The sequence below is a fragment of the Alexandromys fortis genome, unplaced genomic scaffold (genome assembly GCF_014885135.2).
Source record: "Alexandromys fortis isolate MF-2015 unplaced genomic scaffold, M_Fortis_MF-2015_v1.1 scaffold_97, whole genome shotgun sequence".
NCBI lineage: Eukaryota > Metazoa > Chordata > Mammalia > Rodentia > Cricetidae > Alexandromys > Alexandromys fortis.
This window is the reverse complement of record NW_026067981.1, coordinates 3,444,579-3,456,463: the sequence shown is the minus strand read 5'-3', so window position 1 is coordinate 3,456,463 and position 11,885 is coordinate 3,444,579. Positions and strand designations below refer to the sequence as shown.

General features: G+C 45.8%; 1 long non-coding RNA gene across 1 annotated transcript; it reads left to right on the top strand.

Annotated features, from left to right (window-relative positions):
- The first annotated feature begins 6,587 nt into the window (after positions 1-6,587).
- On the top strand, positions 6,588-11,618 carry LOC126511285 (uncharacterized). The gene is made up of 2 exons (XR_007594640.1): positions 6,588-7,099; positions 7,190-11,618. It is a non-coding gene; the product is annotated as an uncharacterized lncRNA (long non-coding RNA).
- The last annotated feature ends 267 nt before the right edge of the window (positions 11,619-11,885 follow it).

Below are 11,885 nucleotides of genomic sequence, written 5' to 3'. Positions count from 1 at the left end.
GGGAACTTGTTAGAGTGGCTTACAGGCTGTGCTCCAGCTACTACAACAACAGCTGTCTCCTGACAGAAAAGTCAAGAATCCGGTAGCTGTTCAGTCTACCAGGCTGGATGTCTTAGCTGATCTTCAGTCTATGTTGGAATCCCAAAGAAAGAGTTTCCAACCCCAGTGAAGGAGTGCCTCAGCAACAGGATGGATGAACTTGCAAGCAAGAGTGAGGGCAAGCAGGCAAAAGCAAAGGCTTCCTTCTTCCATGTTTTTTTATGTGGGTCAACATCAGAAAGTGTGGCCTAGATTTAGAGTGGGTCTTCCTACCTCAAATGAGCCAATTTAGGTAGTTACTCAGGTGTAGCCAGCTGCCTAGGTTTTAGTTGATTCCAGATGTAGTCAAGTTGGCAACCAAGATTAGCCGTCACGGCCTCCAAATCCCTGAGTTCTCATTTGACTGGCACTGCTGGGCTGGCACAGGCTCCTTCACAGACCCTTTCTCCTTCTCCTCCAGGCATCTTTGTCTTCATATGCAAATGCCTTTCTTTGTCTTGTAGGAGATGAAAAGATGATTTTATTCTTTTCACGCGTACCAGCTCCTCCATCCGAAATTATTTTTTCAGTTTTGAAGATGACATGAGCATTGTAGAAGATTTAAAAATGTGGAGATACAAAGTAAGAAAGTAATATTATAATCCCGTCACTTTGAGAGAACTGCTTCGCATTCTGAGATCTTCTTTCTACTTTTGATGGTCTTATGTTTTTAAAAGCTGCTGACCTCTTGCTCTGAATATTCTGCTCCCCTAGATCTTAATAAACATCTCAGTGTTGCAGGAATTCTAATTGGTCCTAAGAAAAAAAACCTGAAGCCACATACCGTGCTAAATGCTGAGAGATCAGAGAGACAAAGCAGCAAGTCGCTGCCTACTCTTACCTTGCTAACTCCTCAGTTGAAAACAGGCCGGCTCCTGTCTCCTCCCACCTTATATTTTTCTCTCCGGCCAGCTATGTCACTTCCTGTCCATCTGTACAGATCTCCAGACCTCTATGGTTAACTAGTGGCTAGCTCTGCCCTCTGATCTTCAGACAAGCTTGATTAGTTAGAGCACAAACAGAATATCACCACATCTCAGTAATTGTATAAAACACTTTGTCTCAGAGGACCCAGAAGGGACCATGCTATTTCACTGTCACTTAGAGTCCAGTGGTCACTCCTTGGGTGAGAGGACCAAACTCCTACTCTTGGCTTCTGTTTAAAGAATTTTTTTTTTTACTGTCTTTGAGGATTGAACACTGCATGTTGAGCACCATTGTGACCCTTGATCTATAGTATGAACCTTTTTCAAAATTGTAAATAATTTTTTTCATATACTATATTTTGATCATTATTTCTCCTCAGATCCTCCCCACTTCCCTACATATCTGGCTCTATGCCTTCTTTCTCTACCTGTTTAGAAAACAAACAGGCAAATATAAAACCTAAACAAACCAGAATTAAAAAAAAAAAACCAACATGCAAAGAAAAAGCACAAGAAACATAATACCCCTCCCCCAGAAAACCAAAACCCATAAAATTACAGAACTGGAAACCATAATATTCAGGCAAAAGAGCAGTAGGAGAGAAAATGCTCAAACAAAGCAATACAAGACAAAAAAAAATCTACAAAAACACCGTTGAGTTCATTTTGTGTTTGCTACCCTTAAGTACGGCTTATGTATCCAATGAGACGACATTGGGGAACTAGTTTAGCTATTGGTTGGAGACAGCTTATTGGGTAGGGGCGGGGGATGGCGTTGACTTCCGCTCTCAGGTCTGGGACCCCTTCTAGCTTGGCCCTGTGCAGGCTCTGTGCGTGCTGCCACAGCCTCTGTGAGTTCATGTGTTGGTACCTTTCTCTTCTGCAGTCACAGACCCTCTGTCACCATCCAGCTCTCCCCAGAGCCTTCTCATATTTCCAGGCGCACAGGCATCACTTCTCTTGCCTGTGATGCGCTTAGGTGTTTTCACATTTTTGGATGGTCCCCAGGCAGCCAGCTCAGTCCTTATTTGTCTTAGCATCACAGTGCTGTGTTGAATGTCTGTGTGCCCTCCAGATTTGTATATTGAAAGCTTAGCCTCTCGTGTGATGGACAGAGGGTGTTAGGAAGCAGTTAGCTCATGAAGACGGAGCCTTTGTGTGTGGGATTAGTGTCCTTAGAAGTGGGATATCGGGCTCGTTCGCTCAGGCCCTCGCGCCTCTATAGTATAAACATCAGACAGCCACTCCGGCAGTGATTTTCTGCTCTCTGTTTCATTTTGTCAGAAGTTTAAATCCTCAGCTGTTTTAAAGGACTGCAGGGAACAGTCAAGATGTGAAGGGAGTATTTTTTTTGAAGCCTCTTTTCAGAACTGTGGCTGTCACTCTCTTGCTAAAAAGACTGAGTCACCGGTATACAATGTCAGTCCAGACAGACGCTAAGGATGATGGGCAGCGGTACTTGGTTAGAGGTAACATGCAAATTCGGAGACAGGCATTTTGCAAAGAAATTTTCCAGCCTTACTTTCATTCCCATGTTGCAGAAACAGATGCACATTGTTTAATTGTGATTTGCTTTATTATGAATCATAGGCACTGTGTTTTTATAAACTGAACTTGACATGAGTTTATAAGCATTTTTCCCCCTCAATGCTCTGATGACCCTTCCTAGCATTTGACAATAAAGTATTCTTAAAGTAAGATATGCACTTTTTTAGGCTTGGTGCTATTGTCTACGGCCATATGAATGCGTTACCTGCCATATAGCATATGTAAATTTTATTTGCCTTGGGAAACACACACACCTAAAAATGTGTGCCTTGCTTTCCTGTGGTTTCTGCTCTAGTGGGATGGGCTGGTACGGAAGCCCAGCATCTCCCAGGCATATCTTTGATGACAGCCTAAACCTCACGGTGGGGTAGAGGGACCACAGCACACAGAGGCTATGACAGTTTTATTGAGAGCAATCAGACTTTTTATACCTTTACCAGAAACAGGTTACAATGGCAGTTGCCAAGATCAATACAGCTGTAGTTGCCAGGATACAGTGAAGTTTGCCAGCCATACAGGGTACACGAGATAATGTCTAAAACCAATTGTCCTGTCAAGCTTTTGTGCTTCCTTGACTACTAAGGGAACACAAAGAGACACACAGTGGCCTGAACATTTTACTGCCTGAGGGAGTACTTCTGTCTCTCAGAGACTGGGAGGTACACTGTGTGCCAGGAACCGTGGACTCTAACCTGAAAAACCCATGATACATGTCTCTCAAGGCAGCTAGAACAAGGCAACACTGTGGTTTTCTGCAGAAGGGGAGATTCAGAATTCTAGAAAAGTCAACATTTCACTTCTCAACACCACAACACAATCAGATAATAGAAGAGAGTGGTCTATAAAGGGTCAACCACATAAGCATATAGGGTTGGTTACTTTTCAGCTTCTTGCTACCACAACTCTTAAAATACCACTACTGTATTTAAAGTTGTGAAAAGTAGACAGGGAATAGTAAAATTAGTATCCATTTCATCATCTATATAAAATGATTGTTAATATATTGCCATATGTATTGAACTTCTTTTTATTTTGCTTGAAAGATTTTTTTTTTGAAACACAACCTCACTGTGTAGTCTTTGCTGGACTAGAATGTGTGGTCATCCTCCTGTCTCTGTACCCCCCCCCCCCACACACTTGGATTCAGGCCTTAGTTATTGCTACCAGGCCCTGCTTTGCTGGAAGTATGGATGTAAAGACATAACTTTTTGTTATTGCTGTTTTTTTTTTTTTTTTTTTTTTTTTTTTTTTTGTGGTAAGGTCTCACATGGCCCAAGGTTGGTTACAAATGTACTATGAGTTGATGATGACTTGAACTTCTGACCCTCCTGTCTCTATTCTAAGTTTACAGGCATGTGCCACCTGCCTGTTTAATATGGTGCTGGAGAGTAAACCCAGCTTTATTCATGCCTGCTGTGGTGGTTTGACAGAAAATGGCCTCCAAAGGGGGCGGTGCTCTTAGGAGGTGTGGCTTTGTTGGAGGAAGTGTGTCACCATGTGGTTGGGCTTTGAAGCTTGCTGTAGTCAGGATGTCACACAGTGTGACTGTCAGTTGTCTTCCTGCTGCCCACAAGAGGTAGGACCCTCAGCTATTTCTACAGCACCATGCCTGCCTGCATGCCACCATTTTCCCCACCATGATGGACTGAACTCTGAACTGTAAGCGAGCCACCACATTTAAATGTCTCCTTTTTTAAGGGCTGCTGTGGTCACGGTGTCTCTTCACAGCAATAGTAACCCTAAGATGCAGTGTGATGTTTTTTGCTCCTTTTGGGGGTCCTGTCACCCAGCTCCCAAATAAATCATACATGAAGGCTTATTCTTAGCTATGAATGCTCGGCCTTAGCTTGGCTTGTTTCTTGCCAGTTTTTCTTGACTTAAATTATCCTGACTATCTTTTGCCCTGAACTTTTTCATTTTCTTACTTTTGTACATCTTACTTTCACTCTTACTCTAAGGCTAGCTGGGTGGCTGGCCCCTGACATCCTTCTCCCCTTGTTCTCTCGTTGTTCCTCCTCTTTCTTCTTTCTCTTTCTATTTGTACTTTCTGCCCACCAGCCCTGCCTATCCTTGCTCCTGCCTAGCTATTGGCCATTCAGCTGTCTATTAGGACCATCAGGTGTTTTAGGCAGGCAAAGAATCACAGCTTCACACAAATGCAGCAAAGACAAAAGTCACACACCTTAAAATAGTATTCCCCAGCACTAAGACACCTGGTGAACACTTTGGAGCTAAGCCACATCCTCTGCACTGAAGACATTCTGTTTTAATTCTTCTAAGCATGCATCTTTTGAGAAACTACTCACTACTTTATGTAAGTATTGTTTTGTCTGCTTGTGTATTTGTATTCCCTGTATGCTTGGTGTCCATGGAAATCCAAAGAGGTATAGGATCCCCTGGTTCTGGAGTTATAGGTGGTTGTGAGGCATCATGTATGTGCTGGGATCACAGTCATGTGTTGCCACACCTGGTTCACACTATCATTTTAACCTAACAAAGTAAATAATAATTTCCTACTCTCAGCCAACACTTAGTCTGTGTGGTTTCCAACAACCTTTCTAAGCTTGGGCATCTTTGATTGTGAAAATTAATGTTCCTTTCAGAATAGAAACTGAAGGAAGTAGATGGAGTATAAAAAATTTCTGTTTTAAGTGTGCAAACTATAAAAGAGAATGCTCCCTTTTGATGAAGAAATTAGAAATCAGAATCTCTTATCAGAGCAGTAGCTCTCTACACTTTAGGAAAACCAAAAAGTAGAATTTAGCCTAAATCATGAGCAGAGAATCAAGATCGGGGGAGTTTGAAAGTAGAAATAGAAAGGGAAGTTAGATTCTGGGTGCCTTGGACAAGGATGGGAGGCAATTGCCATTTGCTTGCCCACGTCTGGCTTAGCACCTAGCATGGTTTGAGGGGAAGGGACAGATCTGGGTTCAGATTCCAGTTCCTCTTCTGTGGCTGCATGGCCTTGGCGGGGGGGGGGGGGGGGTAAACATGCCAAGTTTCATTATGTGTGTATAATGGTGTGTGTGCGCGTATGTGTGTGTACACATGTTCACATGCATGTGTATGTGTGTGCATGTATGTGGTGGGCAGTCACAGCTGTCCGTAGGTTAGAGGATAACTTTTAGGAACTGATTCTTCTGCTGTGGGCTCTGAGGATGGAATTCAGGTTATCTGGTTTGTGAGGCAAATGCTTCTACCTGCTAAGTCACCTTATCAACTCTGGACATTCTAAATTTTAGCTTTCTTTTGTAAAAAGTACTTATAATTTGGCCAACTGTCCGTGGTTGTTTTAGGCATTAGAGCTATTGACTGGGTATTGCAGACACACCTCCGAGAGAGCATACTACCACTGTGGTATTTTATCCCCCATAGTTCGCATGTCGTCCTCACCTATTGACGAGGACTTCTCAGAGACAATGAAGCCTAAACTATCATCTCCTACAGCGGAATAAATATAGGAGGATAGGGATTTACACAAGACAGAGGTTTTCAAGCAAAGGAAATCTCTGCTGATTCCCGTTCATCTCCTGATCCTTGTGGTTCACCGACAAGTTCTGCAGCTCTACCAAGGCTGAAGCCTCTCCCTAACAGATCCTTCCAAAGATCTGTGAGGGTTCACATTTTACTGGCCCTGCTTCCCACGTGGCCAGAGGATTGTAGCAACCAGCACCCTCAAGTCAACTTCAGAGAGAGAAGCATTTTCTCAACTGCCTTGGGATCCACAGGATTTTTTGCTAAGCAAACCCATTCCTGTAGCATTGAAACAGCAAGAGATGATTGTTTTCCAGCAGAGAGCTTTCACTAGAGCAGTTGGCAGGCTTTTGTCATGGCTCAGGGAGTTGCCAGGAGACACTAAAGGCTGTGAATTAGGCTGTCTTCTCTCTAGAGCCACAGTCTTGTTTTCAGATTTCAGCTTACATGAGAACAGCCTGGTATTTAACTCAGGTTTCCAGGTTTGGAAACAGTGGTTTTTAGTAAGCGGTGTAGGTGACACTTTTGCATAGAAGCTGTCTTAGTTAAGGTTTTGTAAGACTTTAAGACAATCCTGAAGCCATTTTTGACAATTCTGAATCCTCTCAGCCTCTGTGCCATAGTGCTTCCCCTCCTCCCCTGGGAACCAAGGACCTAACAGCTACACTCGCATGTAGTCAGTTCCTGAACAATTACCCATATACGTATGCTTTGGTTCGGTCCCCTGGGAAAAGGGGTCAAAATGACCTCTTACCTCATCTGATCTGGCAACAGCTCTCCAGTCAATTATTGGTAATAGCCCTTTCAAATAAGCCAATCAGAATAGTCAAAGAACAACCCCCCTTGCTTCTGTGGCCCCTTTAAAAGTAGACTGTACCCGCTACTCGAGGTCCCTCGGCTTCCCGAATGCTGGGAGACCCTGTCATGACAGAATTAATAAAATCCTCATGCTTTTGCATCGGCTGTGGTGTGTGGTCTCTGGGGACGACTCCTTCTCGGTGTTTGGAGTCCAACATTTGGTTTCCTGACCGGGAATCGAGTCGCTCCCAGACACACTCTAGACCCAGTTGGAGGTATAAAGAAACGAGCTCATTTTTATGTCTGTCTGTTTGTCTGTTTCTGTGTAATTGTGAATTAGTAATCTGAGAATTGTACCTGCGCAGGGCTAATATTTGAAGGGGACCAGGCAGTGGGACAGACGTGTCCGGGAACACTCCCTGGCCCAGCCGTGGAGGACGCTTCACTGGCAATTTGTGAAACTAGGAGCGACTAGGTCATCTTAGTTTCTAGGGCGTGTGGCCCTTATCGCCCACTCCCTTCCAGGTTCGTATCAGTTTGTTGCTGCGCGGCTTCTGATTTTGAGTCTATGTCTGTCTTTTTGTTCTTGTGTATTTTCAGTTCTACACCAGAGTGGTGGTGAGAGCACCAGCTTCTAGTTTTGAGTTTATGTCTGTCTCTTTGTATTTTTTGTTTTTTGTATGTCGGTTTGTCTTTGTTAAAATCCACCTGCAGGAATTCAGAACCTGGCACCGGCCCCCTGGCCATCATCAGTTTCCCTGATTCCTAAAGCAGCCCCACTGCTGGAGGAGATGGTGGCTGCCCCTCCCCAAGCCCTTTGTCTTCTCTCTTTCCTGTACAGGAGCAAAAGAAACCCAGAATCCAGGCACCTCTGGTTCTTCCTGATATCCAGCCGAGCATGACAGACTTCTCCCTCCTCCTCCCCGGGAGGAAGCACTTCGTTCCTGAGGAGCCCCGCTGGTCGGGCCCTAGCCCTGAAAACTTCAATACTCAGCATCTACACTGGGACAGGGGAAGAATAAAAATGACTTCCCAAACATTTCCCCTTCACTCAGTAGCAGGCCAGTTACAATACTGCCTTTTTCTGCTTCAAATCTTTACTTACAACCCTTCCTTTTCTCGGGACCTTCAGGCCGTGACCGGGTTTACAGAATCTGTTCTGGTTATTCATCAGCCCACTTGGGATGATTGCCAGCAGCTCTTACAGGTGCTCCTAACTACAGAGACAAAAAAGAATGTCCCAGGAGCTGACAGCAGGCCAACCCAATCACTGGACAAGAAAGAGGATGGGACTTCAATACTCCAGCTGGTAGGGAGCAGCTCCATCTTTATTGCCAGAGTCCAGTTGGCGGGTCTAAAAAAAGGAGGAGGGGGGGTTGCAAAGCACCCCACTAATTTGCTAATTTGGCTAAGGTAAGAGCAAAGGTCTGACAGTACTCCTACAGGATTTTTAGAAAGATTATTAGAGCGGTACAAGATGTAAACCCATTTTAATCCCATGGCAGCAGATCGCCAAGCCAATGTAGTGATGTATTTTATAGGCCAGTTAGCATCAGACAGCAAGTTGCAGAGAATGGAGGGACTGCAGAGATGCTCCCTCCAGGACTTAGTAAAAAAAAAAAAATAGACAGATAGGGAGGCAACAGAAGACGACAGCTGCAGAGATTGCCCGCCTCAGACAGAGCAGCCCCTGAGTGGCCAAATGCAGTCTTCAGTGAGGAGTGGCCCTACAGGACTTTGGGCTCGGGACTGAAATTCCCCCCCTTGCTTATGCTGTGCACCCAGGTGTTCGATTCTGGGGTGTACGGAGAAAAAAAGGGGAGGGGTTCCTCCTCACTATGTCTAAAGCATTTGACTAATGAATGGACACAAGAACTGCTGATTAAAAAAAGACCTATTGGAGACTTTGATTTTCCCTACTGTTCTCCAGGACTGTAAAGAAAAGCTGGCTACTCTCTGCCTTCGCCATGCCCACCTTGCTGAGGAAGGCTTTGCAGCCACTGCTGGCTGAATCCTCCCAGCTGCCTTGGTCACAGCCCAAGCCTGGAAACTCTGCTTACCTGCCCCCACAGGTAGCAACTGACTGAAGCGAGGAGGGGCCTGGGAGGTTCCGGAGCCCAATTCCAAACAGCCTTCCCAAGCTGCTTACAAGTTTCACAGAGAACAACTGCCCTCAGCTCCCAGACCGCAGCTATGGAAAGCTTGGGGCTAGGCAATGCCAGGGAGAGCCGGTTTTGGTGGTGCATGCTGGTAAGGAGGCAGGGCAGCAATGATAAATGACCTGAGCAGCCTACTTAAAGGGACATCACCTGGATGGCAGAGAAGCTTTTTCTTACCAGGACTAAGAAGATCAAAGAAGAAATCTTCTCGAGGTTTGGCCTGCTCAAGGTAATCGAGGTTGATGGTAAAACTGCCTTGTTGCTCAAAAAAAGTCAGGGCATAGGTAAGACTGAAAAAAATTACATTGTACATACAGACCCCAGAGTTCAGGACAGGTAAAAAGGATAAATAAAGGCCCTTACCAAATTAGCCTTTGGAATCTGGCACTAGAGACTGGGTACAGCTCCTTCCCTTAGCCCCGTTCTGTGTACGAAACACCTCGTCTCAGCTTGGACTAACCCCCTATGAGATCCAATATGGGGGACCCCCCACTTAGTTTCCTAAGGCCCCTCATGACCCATTTGCTCACAAACCCCATCTGCAGGCGCGGTTGAAGGCTCTTCAGATCTCCGAGCCCAGGCATAGAGACCCCTGGCCACCCGGAAACCTGGAAATCTCACATTCGTTCCAGAATTGACGCCTGGGGTATATCCGGAGGGACATGAAAAAAGCTGCAGCACCCCACAGCCAGAACAGCAGCTGCCCGCTCATACCTGCAATCCACGCCTCCTCAAGCCCTCGCTGATACCCCTGCCCTTACCCCTGATTTCTGTCAACTAGTGGCAGAGCTAGCCTCCTGGGATATCCGAGATACATATCCCCCACAGCTGCCCCTGGAGGCTGGCAATATTTCCCCTGGAGGAAATATTTGGACACGGGGGTTCAGACATCTCCCCCACTTGTCTCCCAGGGGCGAGAGGCGGGGCTGTCTTCATGGGTGTCGGGAAGGACTTGGGACATAAAATGGTATTTATCTGACCAGAGCCTGCTGCTGCAGGCCAGACTAGACCCTCCCTAAAGGGGCCCTAGCTATCCCTGCTGCTGCCCGCTGGACTAAGCTACTCTCCCTGCTTCTTTGCTGGCACCTCCCAACACCAGCCCGGGCACCCGGAAATCTCACACCCATTCCAGGTTGGCGATTCTGTGTACGTTCGGAGACACCGGTCTCAGAACCTTAAACCTCACTGAAAGGGACCCTACACCTACCGCCCTCAAAGTGGACGGTATTACAGCCTGGATTCATGCATCTCACGTCAAGCCTACACCTCCACAGGACGACCCAGGACCATCCAAATAAAAGCTTCCACGTACCCAAAATCCTCTCAAGGAGGCCTGATTCTGCCAGGCTTGCTGATCTTTGCCCTGATGTTTATACCTCAGGACTTAACCTGGACCCTAACTAACTTTGAGACTGGGCAAGCCTTAAGGCTAGCCACTGGAGTTCATCCCCTGGATACCTGGTTCCTCCAGCTAACTTTTGACCTGTGTATTTTATACTGAGCAAACCCCTGGAAACTTTTATCCTGTATGCAAATATTCTGAATGATATGTTTGTCCGGGGGGAAAAATGTGTGGGGGGGGCGGCTAAAGTTTATTGTGCTGCCTGGGGATGTAAAACCAATGTCAATGTCTCCTGGTTGAGGGTTAACAAAAAGGACTTAGTCTCTTTCACCCGTACCACACCAGAAAAAATGTCTGAAATCACAATCACTTTTACTGAGAAAAAAAAATCTGACAGGCAATACTTGGGGTTTATAGTTATATGATCCAGAAAAAAAAAGACATAGGGATTCTGTTCACCCTGTGAGTTGTAACACCTCCAATGACCATAGTACTAGGGCCCAACCCAGTATTAACTGACCAGGGCCAATGAGCCCCTGCCGAGGTAGCCCCCCTTTCCAGGGCCCTGGGCTCCACTCCTAGTCCTAAAAACCCTTCTACAACTCCTGCTTCACTGCTGGCAAGCTCTAATACAGGCCAGTGACTGTTTAATCTGATAGTGGGAGCCTTTTCTTTGCTAAATAGTACTGACCCCAGCTTGACACAATCTTGTTGGCTATGCTTGTCAGCAGGACCTCCCTAATATGAGAAAATAGTCTCATCTGACAGTTTATTGATCTATGATGGGTCTATAACACTTGTTTGTTAATTTCTGTATACAGATCCAATTGGTCCTCCAAATTTACTAATATCTCAAGATTGAGATATTTGACCAAATAAGAGGAGGTAGTGTAAGACTTTAAGACAATCCTGAAGCCATTTTTGACAATTCTGAATCCTCTCAGCCTCTGTGCCATAGTGCTTCCCCTCCTCCCCTGGGAACCAAGGACCTAACAGCTACACTTGCACGTACTCAGTTCCTGAACAATTACCCATATACGTATGCTTTGGTTCTGTCCCCTGGGAAACGGGGTCAAAATGACCTCTTACCTCATCTGATCTGGCAACAGCTCTCCAGTCAATTATTGGTAATAGCCCTTTCAAATAAGCCAATCAGAATAGTCAAAGAACAACCCCCCTTGCTTCTGTGGCCCCTTTAAAAGTAGACTGTACCCGCTATTCGAGGTCCCTCGGCTTCCCGAATGCTGGGGGACCCTGTCATGACAGAATTAATAAAATCCTCATGCTTTTGCATCGGCTGTAGTGTGTGAGATGGTCTCTGGGGGCGACTCCTTCTCGGTGTTTGGACGCCAGAGTCCAACAGTTTCTGTTGCTATGAAGAAACGCAATGACCAAAGCAACTCTTATTTAGTTGGGGCAGCTCGCTTACAGTTCAGAGGTTCCGTCTGTTATCATCATGGTGGGACGTGGTGGCATGCAGGCAGACATGGTGTTGGAGAAGTAACTGAGAGTTGTACATCTTACAGGCAACAGGAAGTGGTCTGAAACATTGGGCACTAT